General features: G+C 52.2%; 1 pseudogene; it reads left to right on the top strand.

The window, feature by feature from the left end:
* The first annotated feature begins 239 nt into the window (after positions 1–239).
* The window catches only part of LOC118832676, a 31,646-nt pseudogene continuing 8,838 nt past the window's right edge, over positions 240–23,047 (top strand).

The following is a 23,047-nucleotide window of genomic DNA, read 5'->3' as shown; positions in this document are numbered from 1 at the left end:
GATCACTGAGAGGCAGCCGATGTTCATTAAGAGCAGCTCAGCCAAACTAACCATTTCTGTCTAAGCTTGGCTATTAGACATGTTAGGTGGAGGGATGTCACAGACAGAACATGGATGCACTGCTTAGTTTTCTATATTATGCAGTCTGAGTCCTGGGCATCTCATTTCAAAGACATTCAGGAGCACATGCTCAGACTTCTGGGAATGCATAGGCTGAGAAGAGCCGATGGAGAAAGGACATGAACATTGTCTTCAAGCCTCTGAAGGGCTGTCAGGTAGAAGAGCAGCCTTGTTCTCCATGCCCAGAAGGCAGAGCTGGAAACTGTCGGGGGAAGTTGCAGAGGCAGCTTTTGACTGGAGAAAAGGCGAAGCTCCATAACAATGTCCAGTAGGTTGCCTTATGAGATCATTCTTAAACATTGGAGACCTCCATTGGAGGCTTGGATGATGTGTTGGGGGAGGGGTGGAGATTGTTGTCCATGGGATGCCTGCTCAGGTCTGGTTCTGAGGTCCATTCCCACTCTGAGGTTCTGGACTTCTGTATTGATCCCTGGTTAGAGATTCAGGAGCTCTTCTAATTATGGAAGGAAGCAACCTTGGGCCCAAAGCAGGATTTCCCTGGATCCTTGCTGATGGTCAGGGAAGATTGGGGGTGGGGGAGGTGTTCTGCACAGCCTCTGTATGGCCCAGGGCATGCTCAGGGCCCCAGATCTATTGAGCTGCCAATCAGGCTGCTCCCCTGCATCCCAGGGGTCTGGATTTCTTCCCCCTTGACTGGCCCCTTCCCTCCCTGCAAACTTCCTGGCCTGGCCTCCAGGTTTGCCCAGCAATGTGGCCAAGGCTCCCCCAGGGCCTTCTGGGCTCTCCCTCTCCCCCATTGTGTTCTGCTCTGACCCCAGTACCGGCTCCAGCTCCACTGAGTGAGCTGACTGCATCCCCTTAGCAGCCCCTGCCCCCCACCCAGCAGCTCACCAAGGACTGGGGGAAGCACATTCCACAGTTTGATAGCTCCCCACACTCCTTCCTGGGGCTGCGGCCAATGACGCAGTGGCAGCTGTTCAGGAATGCAGGTTGTGTGAGTGTGTGCGAGTGTGTGAGTGGGGGAGTGTGTGAGTAGGGGAGCAAGCACCGTGTGTGTGTGTGTGTGTGTGTGTGTGTGTGTGTGTGTGTGTGTGTGTGTGAGAGAGAGAGAGAGAGAGAGAGAGAGAGAGAGAGAGAGAGAGAGAGGAGACAGGGAGAGAGAGGAGACAGAGACAGAGAGAGACAGAGAGAGAGAGAGAGAAGACAGAGGCACAGAGAGAGAGACAGACAGACAGACAGGCAGACAGATAGAGAGGAGACAGAGAGAGAGAGAGAGGGGAGAGACAGAGAGAAAGAGACACACACACACAGAGACAGAGAGAGAGACAGAGAGACAGAGAGAGAGACAGAGAGAGAGAATATGTGTGTGAGAAAGAAAGGGAGGGGAGGAAGCTGTCCACCGAGCTGTCCTGGGGTTGAGTCTAGAGTTGGGTCTTTGGGAGAGGTCTATTGCCAGGGAAAAGTCACCACCCCAAGGCCTGCAAGAGAGGATAAGCCAATTCCCAGAAGCCTTTACCTGACACAGCAACATTTCTTCCCCATGTGGCTAGGCCAGCAGGACCAGGTCAAGTTCTCCTTGGGGCGACATGGCTCCTGGTTCTCATCAGTAACTTGGGATCCTGGGTGCCTGAGAAGAGTGGGGTTAGCTCCTTTTTCACCCTGTCCCCTCAGTTTCTCCCTTTGTAAAATGGGGGTAAACCCAAGGATACTACTCTTCAAACTTTTCCAAGCCTCGGGGGGGGGGCAGGAAAAGCAGCCACCCCCACCCACTCCTGCTTGGCCCAACCCCAAACCCCAAATGATCTTGTGGCACTTGGGCTGGGTAAATAACCGTTATTGTGGCTAGCCTGAAAAAAATATGTTCATTGTTGGGATTTTTAATAGCGATCTGGCTCAGTCTCGGAAAAGACATTTTCAAAAACCACTACCAGCAACCACCACGATGCATTTTTGCATGTCTTGAATTTTGAACTGGCCCATGGACCACTTGAAGGCCTTGTGGACCACCACTGTGCCACAGACCACCCCCTGAGAACCACTGCCCTGTAGGATACCTAGAGAGGGGTCTTAGACTCCAAGGAGGGGCCTACAGTGAGCTGAAGGCAAGAGCAGCTAGATTGAGTCAGCTGCAGCAAAGGAGTAAGGCCTGGCACAAAGTTCTTGCAATTTTTCAGAGAGGGATGAATGCAGGGGGACAGCGATGAGGGCCAGCGCCAGGCAGTGGAAACAGACAGGGGCCAGTGCAGATGAGAAGCACAGGGCCCAGGAGCTGTTTGGATGAAAGTGTGAAGGCAGCAGAAGACTCGAGAGGAGGAGCCTCAGCTCCAGGCTTGGGGGGCTGCTGAGGCCCTGAGGTAGGTATGGGAGGGGGCCTGCAGTGCTGGAGACTGAGGACCTGGGCTTGGGGCCAGTGCAATTCTTTCCTAACCTCTGTCATCTAGATGTAGGCTCTTCCCTTCCAGGGGCTCAGGGACATGAGGGCATTGGCCACTAAGATCCCTTCCAGCTCTGTATCCATGATTCTGTGGAGCAAAGACTGGGGTCAGGAAGACCTGAGGTCAAATCCAACCTGTCTGCCTCAGTTTCCTCAACTCTAAAATGGGGATCATGATAGCACCTGCCTCCCAGGGTTATTTATGATGATCAAGATGAGATAGCCTCGTGCCTAGCACACCATAATAGCTGTTTTGATTATGATGTGATCATACGTCACTTCCCCTTTCCGGGTCCCAGTTCCTTCTTTAGTTAAATGAATGAGTTGGACTAGGGGGCCCCTAAAGCCCCTCAGGTTGCAAATCCTCCAAGTCAATGTCCAGTAGGCAGTTGGAGACCCCACCAATGCCTTTGCCAATATGCTGTCTGTCATGGGCCACCCTCAGAAGATAATCGGGACTGATTACTGGGGCAGCATTCACTTTGCCCAAGGAAGGAAGCCTGCCAGTCCCAGTTTCTCCCCAAAGATAGCTCAGGGTCCTGGTGCAAACCAGGGGACTGTCTCTTGCTGCCAATACTATATAAGCAAGGGAGACATCAGGAGGCGCCTCAGGCAGGCACTTCCAGCCCTGCCAGCTACCATGAGCCTCGATCTGAGGCCCCACAGGCACTGGGGTAGTTCCCAGGCTTCTGGTGGGAATGGGTCAGCAACCCAAACTCCCAGCAAACTCATAGCAGCTTCATCTACCCACCACATGCCAGAGATGCTGCAACAAATGGTCCAGGGCAGCCCTGTCACAGAATAGCTGGGCCCCAAGAAGTCAGGCAGGGCACCAATAAGTAGCCTTTGGTCCTGGCCCAGTTCTCATGCAGAGTTAGCCAAAGTATGCAATCAAATGTGAGAGCCTAGAATTCCCCAGGTATAACCCCACCTTGGGCCAAAGCTTAGAATCATAGAACCCTGAGGGAGCTTTGGGGTACAGAATGTGTTCAGGGAAGACTAGCCCCTCTGGTGTAAGGGCTGCTGAGCCCTTTCCAGAGTCACTTTGGTGATCCACCTAACTCTCACCTATGGCTCCAAGAAGCTGTAGCATGCACAGCAGCCACATCCTGGCAAACTGTCTCAGCAGACCAGTCTCGGGAAACAGACAGGCCTCAAACCCATTGGTGAATCAGGGAGATGTCTACCCCAAGCACGTGAAGACTTCCCCCTGTAGAATGGGCAGATGAGAGCAATTTTCTCCAGCAGCCATGAAGGCGGCCAAAGCAGATGCTTTGGAGCGCTTAGAGCTTGGTCAGACATTGAAGACGCCAAGGTCATCTTGACTTTTGTTAGTGGAATTCAGTAACCCCCTGGGGCTCTGATCAGCTTTTTGGAAAGACCACACTGCTCACCTCCAGTGTGAGGAGGGGGCTAGAAAAGGTGTCCTAAAGATTGTCTGCTTTACCCAGTCTTGGCCTGCTTAACACAGTAGGAAGAATTCTCACCCTGCAGCCAAAATACAAAAAAGTACAAAAAATTGGTGAAGATGATTCCACTTACAACACACTTATGGACCACAAGAAGGCCTGTAAACCTGAAAGACATGTTTGTCTTTCAAACACTCTTGTTGCAAAGGAACCCAGCAGGTGTTACCTCCAAATAGCAGCCCTGAGTGAAACAAGGCTGGCATACAAAGGCCAGCTTACCGAAGTTGGAGCTGGATACATGCTTTTTTCCGGAGTGGCCACAGTGAAGGGGAGTGTCATAAAGCTGACTTTAATGCCAAAGTAGGCATATACTATCAGACAAGGTGGGGAGTCCTTGGGAGGAATGGAGTCAGAAGCAGCAACAGCAATAGTGATTTACTACTGCACACTTGGGCATCTCATGACCTTCTTATCACCAACACTGTCTTCTATTTGCCTAAACTTCATGGATGCACCCTCAGAGCAAACATTGGCATTTCATAGACTATGTCATTGTAAGGAGAAGAGACAGACAGGATGTGAGAGTGAGGAAGGCAACGTGTGGCACAGAGTGCTGGACTGATCGTAGACTTATCCTCTCCAAGCTAAATATTCACATTCAACAAAAGCAGCCCCAACTACCAGAAGACTTAATGTCAGCAGATTAGAGTGCTACTCTCAGTGGGAACAATTTGTTGCTAACTCGGAGGGAAAGCTGAGCCAACACTCAGTGGAGCAGAAAAGGAGCGGACCACTTTCAGAGATTTGGTGTACAGCATTGTGTTTACTCATCTGGGCCAGAACACTCACAAACATCAAGACTAGTTTGATGAAAATGATGGGGAAATTCAGAAGCTGCTAACTGAAAAACAAGAACTCCACAGGGTTTACCAGCAGCATAGTTCATCCGTTTCTAAGAAGGAAGCATTTAACTCCATCAGAAGTAAAGTGCAACTGAAGCTTCAAGAGATGCAGGATTCTTGGCTCAGGAAGAAGGCGGATGACATTCAGTTTTACACTGAGAGTAATAATCCAAAGCACTTTTATGATGCCCTGAAGACTATTTATGGCCCAAAGACCTATGGTGCATCTCAGCTACTCGGCACTGATGAAGCCACATTGATCAGCAGTAAGGATATGATCTTGGAGAGATGGGCCGAACACTTCCATTGTATTCACAACAGACTGTCATCAATCAATACTGAAGCCTCAGGTTGAAGTCAATTCCCCTCCAGCTGAAGTTCCAACTCAAGAAGAAGTTCTGAATGCCATTAGGCTCCTCTCCTGTGGCAAAGTGCCTGGTGCTGATTCTATTCCAGTTGAGATTTACAAGATGGGGGTCCATTGTTTATACAAAAGCTGACTAGAATTTTCCATGTTATATGACAAGAGGAGGTTATCCCCCAGGAATTCAAGGATGCCTCCATTGTCCATCTCTATAGAGATAAAAAAAATAGACTGTTCTGTGACAATCATGGAGGTGGGGTGCATCTCTCTCTTGTCATGGGTGGCAAGATTCTTGCCAGAGTCTTCCCTACTAGGCTGATCCTTTACCTGGAAGATAGTCATCTACCTGAGAGCCAGTGTGGCCTCAGAAAGGGCTGAGGAATGGTCGATATGGTGTTTGCTACCTACAACTGCCTGTCAGTGTCTACGAGGAAACCTGTAGTCAAGTTCCACATGGTGTTGTCTAGACAGTAGACACACACCATGTGAGATTGGAGGAGGCAAGAATGAGAACTGGGAACAGGGTGCTCAAGGGTGGACTTTCCTGTGGGTAGGAGGTGGAAACCTGCCAGGGGCCCCTGAGTCTCTCCTCCCCTCCTCCATCGAAGTGTGGCCCAGGGGGTACAGGGAATGAGAGAGGGGAGAGTAATCTTCTTAATTAATTGACCTCATTAAAATCCCAGCTGGTAGAGAGCTGACTTTCCTAGCAGCTGTTCCTACTGTCAAAGAAGCAACAAAAGTCACCCCTAGGGTGAGGGAACTGGTCAGCAGTGACCCTAGGAGGAAGGAGGAGGAAGGAGGGGGTGGGAAGTCTTCCAGCCTGGGATTGGTCCCCTCCTCTTCTGAAGTCTTCCTCAAGGTCTAGAGAAGGGAGTGCCCCCTCTGCTTAGTCCCTCATCTACCTCCCTCCTTTTCCCCAAAGGCCCCCTGCTTCTCTGGGCTGACCTGGGCTCTCTGGCTGCTGCCCATTTTAGGGTTCTGCCTGAGGCTCCCGTATGGCTCTCTCCCCTGCCTCTGCTTCCAGCCCCCATCTGCTCCCCAGCTTCAGCACTGCTCCCCTTGGCAGCAGCTGCCTGTATACCAGGCTCGGGCCCAACCATTTGCCATCTGGCTGGCAATCCCTCCCTTCATGACAGGGCCATCCTCCCAGCCAGCTTTGCCTGCTGCTCCTGCCAGCCTGCTCCTTCTCTGCCTGTGGGGGTTGTTGTGTGGAGGGATTTGGGAAGGACTGACTTTGGTGGTGGAGGAGGGCAGGGGAGGGAGAATTCTGGAGGTCCAGAGTGGGAGGATCGAGTCTGCAAGGCCATCTCTGCTATTTACTCTGACTGTGAATGAGCCAAATGAGTCACTCAGATTCTTTGAGCTTCTGTTTCTTTCTCGGTGAAATGAAAGGTTGGCCTACACAACTTCCCAAAGCTCTCCAACACTAACTCCTAGGGTGCCACCGCAGCTTCCAGGAGCCTCTACATTGCCCTAGTCCCCAACACCTTGGTAACATGCCCAAGAAGCCCAAGGTCATTCCAGTTGTGGCCCTGCCCACACCAAGGGAGGGAAGTCACCACACACAGTCCCCATCCCTCTTGGGCCTGGCTTCTTTGCATGTAGATGAGTTGGGTGAGCACTCGACCCAGATCTTCAGATTGCCATTCTAGCCTTGAGGCCCTTCCCCTGGAGACCTGAGCTCCTCCCCCATCCTGTGTCTCCACTGAACCCCTGGAACATGCTGGGAGGCAGTGGAGGCCAGAAAGCCTTGAATTTGTCGTTGTGGGGGACACAGGAATCCTGAGAAGCAGGTGGAATTTGGAGCCCTGCCCTGAAAGCCTCAGGGCAGCCTCTGACCCAGGCTGGAGTGGAGCCTAAGATGACCATGACCTTGAAATTGGACAACTGGGAACCCCAGAAGTACTGAAAGAGGGAGCAGTGTGAGAGCCAGCCCCCAAACCAGTGAGGGATGAGGTACCTGCATACTGGATGGCATCAGAGATTTGATTGGGGGTTGGGGTTTGGGGTAGGTAGACAAGATGATGAGGCTCCTCAGCACCCTCCCACCTAGATACCCCTGGAGGTGGGGGGAGGAATTCAACCCCATCTGAAGGAGCTTCCAGGAACCAGAAGCTTGGGGATGAAAGGACAAAGAATAGAGAAGAGAGAACTTTCAAGCTGGGAGGGACTTTGTGATGCAGAATGTTGAATGTCCAAGCCAGGAAGGACCTTTGCCCTTAGACTGTCTGGGCTGGAAGGACACTCAGACATCCTTTTGTCAGCCCTCCTGATCTTCCTCATGAAGCATAGAATGCCTAGGGTGGGGCAATGGTTTGCCCAAGGTCACCCACCACCTATGGAGACAGGGATGGAGTCAGAAGCCAGACACCTATTCTTTCTGGCCAGTTTGTATGGCAAAAAATCCTGAGTGCCTCCATTCCCTAACTGCCAATGATGCTGAGGGAAGGTGAGGCCCTGGGCCCTGGAGGCCCAGTTGGACCTCTCCTGCCCTGGCAGTCCTGGGTCCTGTCCAGCCTCAGAGGAAGCGCTGTTCATATCGAGGAGCTGCCCGAGAAAGACCCCCCCAAACCCTATCCCCCTCCCATCTCTGCCCAGAAGAGCTCCAGGGAGGAGGGGCCTCCTACCTCCTCGACCAGCCCAGGCCACTTTGGGGCAAGGTTATTTCTTACAGCTACCTCTCTGCCTACCCCCATCCCCTGACCCCTGACTCTGCCCATTGGGGCCAAGTGGAGTGTGGCTAGACCCACCTCCACAAGCCAGCCCTGTGACCTGGTATCTTCTTGGATCCAGGCTATACACCCTTGATTCCTTGATCTCATAAGGAGCCCTTGCCCATGCTGACTGGCCTCTGGATGCTTGCCAGCTCATCACTATCCCTCCTCCTCCTCCTCCTCCTCCTCCTCCTCCTCTCCTCTTCTTTCTTCCTCCTCTCCTCCTCTTCTTCCTCCTCCCTGTGTTCCCTCCCCCATCCATTATCTGGAGCCTCAACAATCTCTGAGGCCTGCTGAGCTTGGCTGGTTGAGCAACTCCAATGAAGCCAGTGCCCAGTTCCAAATGGCAAATAGACATTCCCTGCTCTGTTCCTGCAGCTTGGCCCTCACCTCAGACTGAACATTATCCCTCATTTTCCAGAGGAGAGATTGAGGCAGGCCCAGAGAGGGGAAGCGATTGGTACCAGGCTACTTGGGCTCCAGATCCTCCTGTTCCGTGATGACTCCCTGGAGTAGGAGCTTTGGATCAGGGCTAGGTTCCCCGGACTCAGGATCCCTCCCTGAGGCTTTGGTTTCCAGGGTAGCACCCCCTTTCCCACTCTGAGTGAGGCCTCTTAAGCTGGACACCTGATCTCAGCTGGGCCCAAATGCCTTTTCCTGACTCCTTGGCACACTCTTCAGCTAGAACTCAGTCATGGTCCCCAGCTTCTATGGAAGCAACAAATTCGCTCATCTTTTTCAGAATTTTGTTCTCGTTTATCAGCCTGGATTGAGCGCCAGTTCGATGGCCAGGTGTCACTTTCAGTCTTACCTTCTCTTGACACCTGAGGAGGGCCAGCCACCTTGTTTCTTTCACCACCAAATGGCCCTGTGCAAATGTGCTGTCAGGAGCCCATGGCATCACAGTGGTATGGAGGCTGCCCTGGACTCCACAAGGTCATGGGGGGCCCATTGCAGATGTGGGCACTAGCAGCACCCACACTGGGGAAATCTTGGGCCCACCACAGAATGTCCTGAGTAGAGTTCTGTAAATGGGTGAGAAAACCTTCCTGCCACCAGAGTCCTAGTCATTGAGCTAGAGGTGACCTCAGGTTCCTGAAGGCTGGGCTGGCAGAGTGCCAGCTGCCTGAGAAGAGCTTCACTCTCTCACACTCACATATATGCACATACACACAGACACACAGTTTATTGACAAGTCCGTGGGAAGACACGTGTGCCCACTTGTATACTGCCACATTCCTTTCTTCCGTCTCCAGGTGAGGTGAGGGTCAAGCTGCAGGAATAGATCAGGGAATGTCTACTTGCCAGTTGGAGCTGGGCACTGGCTTCATTGAAAGTGCTCGACCAGCCAAGCTCAGCAGGCCTCAGGCTCCAGATAAAGGATGGGGGAGGGAACACAGGGAGGAGGAGGAAGAGGAGGAAGAGGAGAAGAGGAGAGGAGGAAGAAAGAAGAGGAGGGGGAAGAAAGAGGAGGAACCAGCATCTTGATAAACCATGGCAAGCTGGAGGTCTGGGAATCCGGTCTGTGAGAAAGTTCCCAAGCCATAAATTTCCCAGAGGCAGCTGGAGCCAGGAAACCTGAGCAGGAGTCCCCAGATCTATCATCTCAGGAGGAGTCCAGGTTAGGGTTCGAGGTTCCTTGTCTGCAGGAGTCCTGGGAGCCCCACTCATGCAGGGGAGGAAGGGGGACCACGGGGCCTCCCTGTTGCTCAGGGCTGCGGTGGTGGGCATTGTACGTGTAGGAGGGCACATGGGCATGCGTTTCCCAGTGTGTACATGTGGGGAGAGGGGAGAAGTATATGCACATGCAGCCAGATGTCAGTGTGGCTGGCTCAGCTGTGTGAGGAGGTCAGTGCATCCATGTGGCTGCTTACCTAATGCCAAGAGGTACATGACAGTCCAGCATGGGGTAGCAGGCCAGGCAAGGGCAGGGGAGATGAGACCCTTCCTGGGCAGGCCAGCAGGCATGGTTAGAGTGGGTGGGGGGGAGGCAGGTGCTGCCTGAGATTCTGAGCCAGCTCCCTTTGGGACATCAAGCCCAACCATATGCAAAGCAAGTCAGGCTGGTCCAGGTGTGCCCTTGGTCTCATCTCACACTTGAAGGGTTCAGGCTTTTGTGCTTTACCAAACAGCTTCTTGGCCATGAGACTCTTCTCCTCAGGTCTGCCTCTGGTTGCCCTCGAGTAGCCAGAAAACCTGGAAATTCTCCATTAAAGCTCAAAGAGAGAAACTATGACCCCTCCGGGGCCCAGGACATATGTCTGTGGAGAGATACTTGAGCTCATGCCTGGGTATTGATGAGGCACCCTTGTGGAAGCTGGAGGAATGGTGATAGTCCAGATGCCCACACACATCTGAACGGACACCCCAGGGAGATGAGGAGAAGGAGGAGGAGAAGGAGGAGGAGGAGGGAGGCCTGGGCTCCTTTGCTTTATGGAGATGGCAAAGCTCTTTTTCTGAGCCCAGATTTCCCCAGGTAGCTAAGGTCCCTCTTCCTGATATAAACATTATGAGGGTGACAAGGGTGTTGTTGTACAGCAGCTAGACTGGGGACAGCCCTGCCTCCAAAGAACCAAAGGGGGCAGCACCCAGAGACCACCCAGAGTCCTCACCATGGAGGGCCTGTTCTCATCCTTCTGCCACCCCCAGCCCCAGGGTGGGAGCCTCAGCAGCCTGGGTTGTAATAGTAAGGGTGGGTGACAGGGTAGGCCTGGTTCTGTTTCTCTGTGTCCCCTGCCTCAACGGGAGTCAGTGGTTGAAGCCAACCTGGCACTAGTGCCAGGCTGGGGGATGGGCAATGAATGTTGCCAAAGTCTGACTTTCCCCCACCAAGTGTAGCCTGGTACCCTTCCTTGTGACAGCCAGCTGAATGACCAGAATTCTTCTTTGCACTCTCTTGTGCCCTTCCCTGCCCTGGGCACATTTCCTCCCCTTTGCCATGAGTTCCAGAGCTGCCCCCAGCAAAGGCTCAGGAGGGCACCCTCTTTTCCCAGCTTCCTCCCTCCCCACCCTCAGCCTCTCATCCTTCATCCCCTCTCCCTTCCCCACTTCTCTTTTCCCTTCTGCTTCCTTCCTCTGTTAGCTTTCTTCCTCCCTGCCTCTCTTCTCCACTCTTTCTTTTCCTTCTCCTCCTCTTCTTTCCCCCACTCTTTCTTTTCTCCATGGGGCCCCGTGGGTAGCCAGGAGGATCCCGTCTCTTCCGACCTTCAGGGCGCAGATGTAGGGCCTGCCTGGCTCTTCCACTGCAATTCTTCGAAGCTTCTTGACGGCGTCACTGGGGTCCCTTCTTGGACTGCCAATGAGGCTGTCCGGAATCCCGGGGCGTACTTAGGGCTAGTTTGTTTTTGTTTGGGGGGAACTGGGGAGGGAGAATGGAAATCTCATGCCCTTACGTGGCCTTTGCAGAGCCAAGCCTCCCGTCTTCCCACCCTGTGACTCGCCATTAGCTGAAGAGAAGTCCGGATAGGCAGCAGCCAACCCTAAGAAGAGCCTTCTGAAAGCCTTGTGCTGCTCTGTCCCCCAGCCTGAGGATGCTGCATTGCCCATGCCCCCAGCACCAGCCTCCAGGCCTTGATCCCACCCCACCCCCTGACTCAAAAGCTTGCCCTGGCTCCCCATTGGCTACCAACTTAAGTACAGCCTTTTGATCCTGGCATTCAAGGCCCTCTGCATTTGGCTCCTCCCTACATTTCCAGACTTTACCTCACACTGTTTGTCTCCATAAAGTCTACGTTCCAGTTAACTGAAATACTCTTACCTCCCACTCCCGCAGCCCCTTCTCAGATTCCTCGAGCCTCTCGTCACACTGCTGGGTCTCACCTCCTTGGGGTTGAAACCCTTCGAAGCTCGGCTTGTGTCCCCCGCCATTTTGAGACCAGCAAGGTGGCCCCCACGTTCCCCGAGAGACTTCTCCGCTCTTTTTTCGCCCGCGTGCTGACCAGGGACATATTCCGAGACGCGTCCCGGAGTCGCGGGCAGACTTCCGTTCTCCGCCGCCGGGCATGGGCCTGAACTAGAACCGAGGGGCCGCTGAGGCCAGCCCATTCCAGACCGAGTCTAAGCCCTCCATCCCGCCGCCTCCGGCGCAGGTACTGGCCCAGCAAGTAGAGCAACAGGAGGCGGTAGCGACCGGCGTCGTCGCCGGACCCTCCGAACCGGGCCACCCTCCGAACCGGGCCACTCTCCGAACCTGGCCACCCGCCGAATCCGGGCCACCCTCCGAACCGGGCCACCCGCCGAACCGGGCCACCCTCCGAAGTCGGGCCACCCGCCGAATCCGGGCCACCCTCCGAACCGGGCCACCCGCCGAATCCGGGCCACCCTCCGAACCGGGCCACCCGCCGAACCGGGCCACCTGCCGAAGTCGGGTCACCCTCCGAACCGGGCCACCCTCTGAACCGGGCCACCCGCCGAATCCGGGCCACCCTCCGAACCGGGCCACCTGCCGAAGTCGGGCCACCCTCCGAACCGGGCCACCCGCCGAACCGGGCCACCCTCCGAACTGGGCCACCCGCCGAATCCGGGCCACCCTCCGAACCGGGCCACCCGCCGAACCGGGCCACCTGCCGAAGTCGGGCCACCCTCTGAACCGGGCCACCCGCCGAAGCCGGGCCACCCTCCGAAGCCGGGCCTTCCTCCGGACAGCAGCCCCGGACCCACGGTGGGCATCGCTGCTGGCCTCTGTCTCCGCGCGGTCCGTGCAGCCCCTGGCCTGGGGGCGGGGCAGGCCTCATCCGGACCGTCGCCCCTTCTGGGGGGCCTCGGCAGACCTCTTCGACGCTGGCCTAGCTGTCTTCCAGCCCGTTCCCCGTCCCCCCTTCCCCCGGGCGCCGCGGGGCCGAAGCCCGGTCCGAGCCCAAAGGCGAGATGCTCGGAGGGCCTCGCTCCTGCTGGAGGACACCCGAAGCCGCCACAGCTGGGCGGGCCGGAGGCACCGGCAGCAGCAGCCGCCGCCGCAGCCCCCTCACCCAGGACCCTCGCCCGACGGGGCCGCGGGCCGCAGCGAAGAGAAGATTTCGGACTCGGAGGGCTTCAGAGCAAGTTTGTCTGCTGAGGACACCTGGAGAGCAAACGTCGACACAGCCATGTAGGCTCTTGGTTGGCGACGTTACAGACGAAGACTTTAAAGGATCTTTGCTAAATATGGAGAACCTGGTGAAGTCTTCATCAACAAGGGCAAAGGATTCGGTTTCATCACCCTGGAATCCAGGGCCCTGGCGGGAGTCGCAGAAGCAGATCGGATACACCCTTGAGAGGGCGACAACTTCGTGTTCGTTTTGCCACACATGCCACTGCCCTCTCTGTACGGAATCTTTCACCCTGTGTTTCCACCTATTATTGGAAGAAGCATTCGGCCAGTTGGGACCTATTGAATGGACGCCGCAATTGGTGGTGATCGAGGAAGATCTACAGGAAAAGGCATTTGGACGGTGCAGCGAAGGGCTGTCTTTGTTGACAACTCCTCGTCCAGTCATTGCGGAACCACTTGGACAACTGGATGCTGAAGACCGTCTTCCTGAAAAGCTTGCCCAGAAGAATCCATTGTATCAGAAGGAGAGAGAGAGCCCTCCACGTTTTGCTCGGCGTGGCACCTTTGAGTTGGAATCTTCCCAGAGAGGGAAGTCTTTAGATGAAACAGAAAGGCGGCAAAGGGAGCGTTGAGAAAAGCACGAAAGATGCGAAAGTAACTGGAAAGGGGAATGGAAGGCGCACATCACGAGCGTTGGCAAATCTTTCACGCCAGGATCTCACGAGGCGTCGAGAAGAGTCGAGACGGAGTGGGGAACTTCCCGAAATGCAAAGAAATGCAATTAAAGTAAGAGGAAGAAGGGCATAGAAGAGAAGAAGAAATGATGATTGGCCAAAGTGAGATGATGGAAGAGCGAATGAGACGCCAAAGAGAAGACAGCTCTAGGGGACGGGATATGTGGATCCAGGCGAGAGAGAGAAGAGTGGGAGCAGGAACAATGAACATGGGATCCCTAGGGCTCAGGAAGCCAGAAGTTTCCCCCTTTAGGTAGTGCTGGCATAGGTTCTGAGGCCAGCCCTAGAGTTCCACCAACAGCCCTGAGTGGTTCCATGATGGGAAGTGACATAGGAACTTAGCATTTTGGGCAGGGAGGGGCTGGGCCTGTGGGTGGGCAGGGCCCTAGAAGAATGGGACCCGGAACTCCAGCAGGGTATGGTAGAGGGAGAGAAGAATATGAAGGCCGAAACAAAAGGCCCGATTTTAGATACGATATCGAGGCTTTCATTCCAGTTTGGTTGTCTTTTCTTATTTAGACACCGATGTTTTTAATTCTTGCATCTTAGTAAGAAAGCTACATTTTTATGGATGTTAGAAATTTATTGACCTAGTATTTGTAAATGGCCTGTTTGGGCGAGTAAAATTATGTAAAGCAGTGTTTCAAAAAGGGAGAAAATCTAGCTTTTTTTTTTTTTGATGTATAATGTCCCCAAAGTTATGGCAGTGTACCTTGTGCCACTGAATTCCCAAAGTGTGTCAATTTTTTTTTTACTATGCTTCAAATAAATAGAAAAAACTAGTTATAAAAACCTCAACAACAAACACTTCAAAGATCAACTCACACAAGCCAAGCAGGCTTCCCTGCCAGGAATTGGGGCTCATCTTCTTCAGTGTGCTTCGGGCACTTTGCCTCTCCTTGTCAAAGACCTCACTATCTCTCTTGGACTCACAGGCACCTGAGAGAAAGAGAGAGAGAGAGAGAGAGAGAGAGAGAGAGAGGAGAGAGAGAGAGAGAGAGAGAGAGAGAGAGAGGGAGACAGAGAGAGAGTGACAGAAACAGGGAAACAGAGAGGAGAGAGACAAAGACAGAAACAGAGATGGAGAAGAGAGAGAGAGACAGACAGACAGACAAAGAGACAGAGACTGAGATGAGACAGAGACAGAGAGGAGACAGAAACAGAGAGAGACAGTGTGTGTGTGTGTGTGTGTGTGTGTGTGTGTGTGTGTTTGTGAGAGAGAGAGAGAGAGAGAGAGAGAGAGAGAGAGAGAGAGAGAGTGTGTCCTCTGACTATACTGTAAACTCCCAGACAGAGGCATCCTATCTACTTTGGCACTTAGGAAATGCTAAATAGAATCTGATCACTTTAGGCAGAGTCCCTGGTTCTGCTTCTTCATTCTGACTCACTCTTGGCTCTGACTTCTCACCACACCCCACTAAGGCTAGTAACAAGGAGGCCACCAGGCCTAGTCTACTCTGGCCATGACTCTCATGTGGCCTGACCTTTGGGTTACAGAACCCTCCTGTGCCATATTGGCTCATTGGACAAGGTTGGAGGCCTCTGTATCCTATCTTCTGGCCACAGGCTTATCCCAGAGCTGGATTGCTATAGAGACAGAAACATATATACAGAAGCCAGCAGGCTGGCATTTTCTAAAGAGGGACTAATACGTCTGGAGCCCCGGGTGGCCTTGATCACAGAGTGTCGCCAGCTAGGGAACTGTAATTACCAGTGATGAGCTGAAGAGCATGGCTACTGAGGACTCCTGAAATGGGCTCTCAGGTGGGGGAAGAGCCATTGGCAGCCTAGCTCCCTGCCTCCAAGCCCTCCAGGCCTTGGGACAGCTATGTCCCAGAATGAGAAGCAGAGCAGCTTAGGACTATGAGGGACCTCAGGGGCCACCCATTCCATCCAGTGCCAGGAATGGCCTCTTAAACACCTCCAGTGTTTGGCACCCAGCACTCTCTCCAGATGGGGGCTGGCCAGGGTGGACAGAGTCCAGTGAAATCACTGGGCTCTTGACACTTTGCCTCCTGCTCACCCAGATTCATGGTAGCTTGAGAATCCCCCTTGCTTCCTCCCCACTTTCAATGCCTAATTAATAGATAGGTCTTTTCAATGTTATATTCACAGTACCTCTTCTACCCATCTGCTTCTTGCCTTGGCATGGCTTCTCTCAGGCCCTCGTCACCTCTCCCCCAGACTGCCCCTAAGAGACTCCTCTGTAGTTTTCCTGCTTCCAGTTCTCTCCTCTCCAACCCATCCTTTGCATCGCTGCCAAAATAACCTTTGGTGTGCCCATTTCCTTCCCTTGCTCAAAAATCTTTAATGGCTCCCCATTGCCAACAGGACGAAATACAAACATCTTAGCTGGTATTAAGGATCCTCCATGATCTGGTTGCTATGTTAGTCTCCAGTTTCATTTCATAATTTTCCTCTTATAAACTTTATGTTCTAGTGAAGCTGGAACCACCGACATTCCTCAAATCTCCTACTAGCTCGGAGCTGCTGCCCTCTGTGGCATCTAGCTGGGGACTGAATCATGGCAACTTTGTCCACTGCTTCTTTTCCGTGGAGAACCCTTCTGATTGCCTTTGCAAGATTCAAGAGAAGGATACCTTTGTCACCCATTGCTAGATGCACTCGGTCCCTGGCCAAGAGCCCATGATTCCTTGATTTTATTCAGGGTACAGAAATCCAAATCCTATTCCCAGACAGCTTCTGAAGCAGCTGCTCTTTTCGCAAATCTTCCTTTCTCTTCTGAAATACTTGTCCATTGACTGAAGCGCCTGTTTTCAATTGGCACCAATGATGAAAACACCACCTTTGCCCCTAAGATCTTCAGTTTCTTGCCCAGAACTTCCTAATTCTGTCTAGGTTTCTTCTGGCAGAATCACCATAAATGAGGAGTGATCATCGGGCTTGATAAAGCTTGGGAGGCTCTCCATTGTCATATTCCAAACACAGGATGCTGGGAAGGCAGCCACCCTTCCTCTTGCTAATGTCAGTCCCTCTGATCACTGCCTTTGGGCCCCTTAGTGAGGAGTCACCTCTTGCTCTGATGCTAGGTGAGCTCTCTGTCTCTCTCTGCCTTTCTGTCTCTCCATCTCTGTCTCTGTCTGTCTCTCTGTCTCTGCCTCTCTCTCCTCTCTGTCTGTCTCTCCTCTCCATCTCTGTCTCTCCATCTCTCTCTTTCTCTCCCCCTCTGTCCCTGTCTCTCTGTCTCTGTCTCTTCTCTCCATCTCTGTCTCTCTGTCTCTGTTTCTCTCCCCAGTGGTATCCATTGATCCAGACTACCATTCCTTGTCAGGAGCAGCTGCACCCTTCTCAGGAAGAGCTCCCAGCCTACTCCTGAGCTCTACGGGCTCAGCCTTTTCTTCACTGCACTGCCTTCTCCCCCACTCCAGCCTCTTCTCCTGAGCCAGGCCAGGTTCTCCACATCAGTCCTTTCCTCTGTCCTTAGCCTGTAACCCTTTTTCCGCATCTGTAAAGGAATATCACTATCTCTTGTAGCCTTGAATGTGTGTATACGTGTGCAGGCATGTGTGCATCCCGGGGACATATGTGTATGTGTGTGTGCATGTTGGGGGGAATTCCTCAGCCCCCTCCCTTCTTTCTGAGGACAGATACCACTCTGCATTTTGAACACTGAAACCACTTCCTTGGCCTTAGCAAAAACATAAAGCCCTTAGTGTGTTCCTCTGTCCCGCCCCCTTCCCTCTCTTTCTCATCCTTCTCAGCCTTAGCCAGTGCAGGGAGATGGGCTCTTGTATTGACCCTCCATTAGCTGCCCTGGCCCCCACCTTCTTACCCCTCCTTTTAGAAACTGGCGTTGTGACCTCATGGGCTAATTCCTTGATGGCCAAGTGGTACTGGGAAGGCCAGAGCCTCCTCCTTCACACACCTGGAAGGCCTGACACTCACCGCTGAGCATTCATGCTTACAAACAGTGACTCTGGGACGAGGGCAAAAGGGGCCAGGAATGTGGGAAAACCCCAGAAGCTGAGACTTCATTTGGCAATTCAGTTAGATGGGACCTGGTCAGATAGAAATCCTCAAGGCTTTGGGCTGGAGGGGCTGTGGAAAGGCCATTTTTTTTTATCTTCCAGCCTCAAGGCAGGATTATATTTCATTTAAATCTTTTTGTATTAAGCAACAGCCACATGTGGCTTTCACATGCAACCTTTGGCCCTTCAGGCCCTCATAGAAGAGAGAGTGCACTATTGACTGGCCTCTAGGGCAGTGGTGGCAAACTGGACTGAAGTCACTAAGCCAGACACAAAAGTCCCCTCAGCTGCCTATTGGCTTAGAAAACCACATACTCGGATTATCTATGTCCTATTGTGTTTTTATTTATTTTGCGAAATAGCTCCCAATTGTCTTTGAATCTGGTTCATCCCAATACATGCTGTGGGACCCAAGCCCTGTCTTATGAGTCTGACTGGCTGTTCTAGGGCATGTGGCCAACCAGCAGCAATTTTCAACAAATTCAAAATTAACCTTCTCTGCCTTTTCACTGACAAGCATGTGAGCCTATCAGTAAGAGTATAAGAGGGAAATGAAATCAAACAAACAAAAGGCAAAAAAGGGACTGGGTATGATGACATAAAAAACCCCCAAAGGTATAGCTCTTAAACATGGTAGGAGCCCAAGCAGGCCGCTTGGCTCCATGAGTGACCCCCATCAAATGGCTTTGCTATATGTTTCACATGGATTTTTTGCTGTTATTGTTGTCATTAATTATCCACTTGTAGGCAATGTGTATACTGTTCTTTCCATTCTGCACTCTTCACCCTCATCTAAGTCGTCCCACATTTCATTGAGTTCATCCTGAGCTCGTCATTTCTTAGGATTCCAGAATATGCCATCATTGTTCCAGCCAATGTCTTTGTTAGTAAAATAGTGCTGCCAGCATGCAGTAAGCCCCTAATAAGTGCTCATTGCCTGGGCTGGCCTGGCCTCCTGCCTGCTATGAATATTTTTGTGGGGTTTCTCCCCATGTTGATGCCCTCTTTAGGCCCCTGTAGTGGGGCTGCTAGGGCATGTACATTTTGGTAACTCATAAACTTGCATATGGCTTCCCTGAAACATTACACCAACTCACACCTTTCACCAACAATGTATGAGCATGCCTTTCTTTATCCCAGTTCCTCTTTGGGTCAATGGTGATTGTAAATCATTAGCGTAACAGAACTTGGAGAAGTAAGAGGGTAGCCTCTTATGGGATTCTCTTTCCTTTTCTCCTCCTCTTTCTTTCTGGACAGCCCCCAACTTACGATGGGTCTCATTCTACAAAACTGTTCCAGGCTCAAGACACTCCACAGGGCCACATCAATTGGCAACTGAAGCTCACAAGCCCCAACTGGTGTGTTTACTTTTACTTTTCAGCCAGATGATACAACAAGCTCAAAGTCAAGTCATTTAATGAAATAGACTAATAAACCTGAGACACGATCTCCCAAGAGTATAACAGTCAGTCAGCAAGCATTTAGTAAGTGCCTACTGTGTGCCAGGTACTGTGCTAAGTGCTGGGAATGGAAAGAAAGGCAAAAGACAGTCCCTGTCCTTGAGAAGCTGATAGTCTAATGTGGGAAACAGCATGCAAGTAGCCATGCGTGTATACGCACATACACACATATACGTATGTCACACACACACACACACACACACACACACATATATATATATTACAGTGTAAATGAAAGGTCATGTCTGACAGAAGGCACTGAGGTGAGAAGGTGGAGGATGGCGGCAGATACTATAAAAGCTGCAGAAGTTGAGATTCCCCCCATTTTCAGGAGGTGAGGAGGGAGAGCTTTCCAGTGAAGAGGTGCACAGTTGGGAGACAAGGGTATTTATTGTGCTCCAGACACAGCAAGGCCAGTATCAGTAGGTCAGAGAGTATGTGGAGTCCAGTGGAAGAACACTGAAAAGGTAGGAAGGGGCCGGATTAAGATTTGCTCTTTGATGCCAGGAGTCACTGCAGTCCCACATCACTTTGGTGGCTGAATGGAGGATGGACTGGAGTAGGGAGATACTTGAGGCTGTCCAGACCCCCTCCTCCCACCCCACCCCCACAGTCCAGGTATGAGGGCATGAGGGCCTGCCAAGGGTGGGGGCAGGCTCAGAGGCGAGAGAGTATGAAGGTAAAACCCAACGCTATCCGTACGAATAATGAGCACACTTATGTGCAAAGGTCCACACCTAGGGAACAATTGGGACAAGTTCTATCTCTGCTGTTGCAGTGTGGCTGCTCCTTGCTGACACTCCAAAGGTCTCTTATTCATGACCAGCCTGGGCTCCACTGGGTACCTTCTTCTCTCTGCTTCCAGCTTTGGCCTTTGGCTGGAGTTCTCAACTGAAGCAATCATTTTTTCCTCATAAGAAAAAGGATAGGATCTGCCCTTGCTTGTTGAGGCAAAGCCCCAGAGGTAAGGGCTGTAGTTGTTTGGTTTTTTTAGAAAGGCAGAGCCCCAATAACCCAGTCATTGGACTAAAGGATAAGCAGAAGACTTTTGCCTTCCTTTAAGCCCCCCAGTGTTTACTTCTTGCTCACCAAGGGCCCTCTCCCTCTGACATAGGGTTCCAGCTTCTTTGCACCTACCTATTTAACTCCTGATTGCTGAACTGGATCCACCTATATCTCAGTATGGATGCTGTCCTTCCAAGAAACTGCCAAGAATCCTTTGGATTTACACTCCACCCCCCCATCCCCACCAAACTTCTTAACCCCAAGACATAAATGAATGGGAGGGTGAAAAGGCACTGGACCTTAATGAAGCCCAGTGGGCAAGATTATTGCTTCCCTTCTCCCTTGCCGCATTCCTTTCATAGTAAGTGTGGCTAGCCTCAGCCTTCAAGGCTTTGAGTACTCAGCCCTCTTTCCCTTCCTTCCTTCCATCTTTTTTCTCTGTCTTGTTTCTCTTGTCTCTGTTTTTACCTCCCTCTCCCCCCTCCATGACTTTACTGAATTGCTTTCTAGGGTTGGAGAGCCAGAGACTGAAGGTTTAGGGGTGCCAGAGCCCAAGGGCTCTAGGGTGAGGGGGTTTCAGGAGTTCTGAGGGCTGAAGTTTCTCCTGGCATATGGAACTGGGACTGAAGGTCAGCGCACTCTAAAGGCTAAAGATCCTGGGGCAGGGCTTGGGGTGTGCTTTCACAAGCTGGAGGATTGCTGCACACTTGGGAGCAGCCCCCCAAAGCTTCAAGGCTGGTTTGACCCGTCTCCAAACCTCTGTGGTCTGGCTCCTTCCTGTTACCAGGGAGCAAGGAATCTGAGAAACAGCTAGGAGGACTGGGGAGAAAACACTGCATTTCATCCCTTCTTCTGGGGCAGGTTTCTGGGAGCTGGGCTTGCTGCGTCTCACAGGCCTTCTGAGGAGCAGCAGCTGGGGCCAGCCAGCACAGGGCTCAGCCAGCACGGGGCTCTTCCCTTGGTAAATGAGCCTGCCATGATCTCCTTAAAGCTGCTGAATTTTCCAAGCATCTCTGGGGACCCAGATTCTCAAATCCCTTTCCAAACCACAGGTACATCAGCATCCACATGTGAATATTCCTGTCAGATTAATACAGAATAAAGGCTGAGTGGGGAAAAAAACACTTGTCTCTGGATCCCTTAAGGCTGGGCTCCCAGGAAATGACAGGGCTTGCCCCTAGAAAATCAGGGCCTGTAGCCATTGGGAGAGGCCTCACTCCCAGGGCACTGGGCCATGTACCTAGGTGGGAGACCCTGCCCGGCAGGGAGGCAATGGTAAGGACCAGAGAACTCAGCCTTGGTCTCCTGGGGATGGGCCTAGCCCAGCTGCCCGTGGTCTAGGGGAAGAGCACCTCCTGCCTCCCTCTCTAGCCTCCAAATCTCAGAGCAGACAGGGCCTGAAAGAAATGATTCTTTCATTGGTCCAAAGATAGAGCATCCGATCTCTTCTGGATGGGATGCTCACTACGAGCCAAGAACTGGCTTCTAGGGTGAAGATGAGGGAATCCTGGAGGAAGTGACAGAGAAAATGGGAAGAGATATGTGTACCTCTCTTCCAAACGAAGGTGAAGGTATCTGTAGGACACCATACTCCAGCTTTGTCAGGGAAGGACATTTTAATGCTACTTTAAACAAAGGGATTTCATTAAATGATTTTGCTTTGATGTTATTGTGTCCTCTGACTGACGGGTAGAAGCATGCATGTATGTATGTGCGTGTGTGGGGTGGGGGTGGGGGTCCAGTGAGCTACGATTTGCCAAGGAAGTGTTTGCACAGAGCCTGAGGTGGCTTTTTGTGGGGGAGCCCACTGCAAGCTGGCAGCGCTTCCAAGGCAAAGAGAGTTCAAACTGGGGAGAGGCAATTTCATAAGGTTCAGGGAAAGGCTCCATGGGACTCCATAGACAAAATGTCTAAAAAGGAAGTCAACCCAAGAGGGACCAGAAACTCTCCAGATTGAAATTCTGCTAACGTGAAGGGGAATTGTTACAATAAAGAGGAACAGGATGACTTGTCTGAAGAGTCTGCTGTGGGTGCCTGGGCTGCTCGGCAACCCAGTGAGATTTTAAAAAGATACAGACAGAAGGTGGAAGGCAGGGGAGGGAACAGATAGGGGGCTGTGCCACTGGACAAGCAGCATCAGGAGAAGAGCCAAGGCTTGGGGAAAGCATAGGATGAGAGCAAGAAGGGGAAAGAAAAAGGTCCAAGAAGGTGGTGGAGGAGCTGATTTCAAGGCCACCAGAGAGGAGTCAGAGAGCTCCCAGCTCTCAAGCCTTACTTTGCTCCTGTTTCCTCTGCCAAGAAGGAGGAAGTTTGATGCCCATAAGCCAATACACAAGATATTCACAGAGACTGTAAGGGAGCACCAAGCCACCCTCAATGACTCTCTTAAGTCCCCAGCCCAGAGGAACCACCCCATTGGGTGCTGAGAGAACTGGCAGCCATGATGGCTGAGCCACTGGCAGGGATACCTGGAAGAGCCTGGAAGAGGGGAGAGATGCCACAGGATGGGAGAAGGACAAAGATCCCTACAGAGCCTGCCAATGATGGCCCAGTGAGCTTGAATCTCATTCCTGGGGAACACATGAGAACAGACTAGGAGAGAGATGGTTAGTCGATGGCTAGTGAAGGAAAGTGGGGATTACAAAGACCAGCATGGGCTTCAGCAAGGCCAGGCCATGCCAGACTGGCCTTGTTTTCTTTTTTGACAGGGTTAATAAACTGGAAGGTAAAGGATTCCCATATGTCTGGTTGCCCACATTGTAGCAAAGCTTCTGCTAAAACACCTCATACTATGCTGGTGGATTAGATGAAAACCTAGTCGGGAGGATTTGGGACTGATTGAATGAGGAGACTCGAAGTGGCCATCAAGGGTTCTCCAGTGGAGTGGCCCAGGGATCCGTGCTTGGCCCTGAGCTGTTGATCAGTG

Source organism: Trichosurus vulpecula, chromosome X (genome assembly GCF_011100635.1).
Source record: "Trichosurus vulpecula isolate mTriVul1 chromosome X, mTriVul1.pri, whole genome shotgun sequence".
Lineage (NCBI taxonomy): Eukaryota > Metazoa > Chordata > Mammalia > Diprotodontia > Phalangeridae > Trichosurus > Trichosurus vulpecula.
This window is presented reverse-complemented; position numbering and strand designations above follow the sequence as displayed.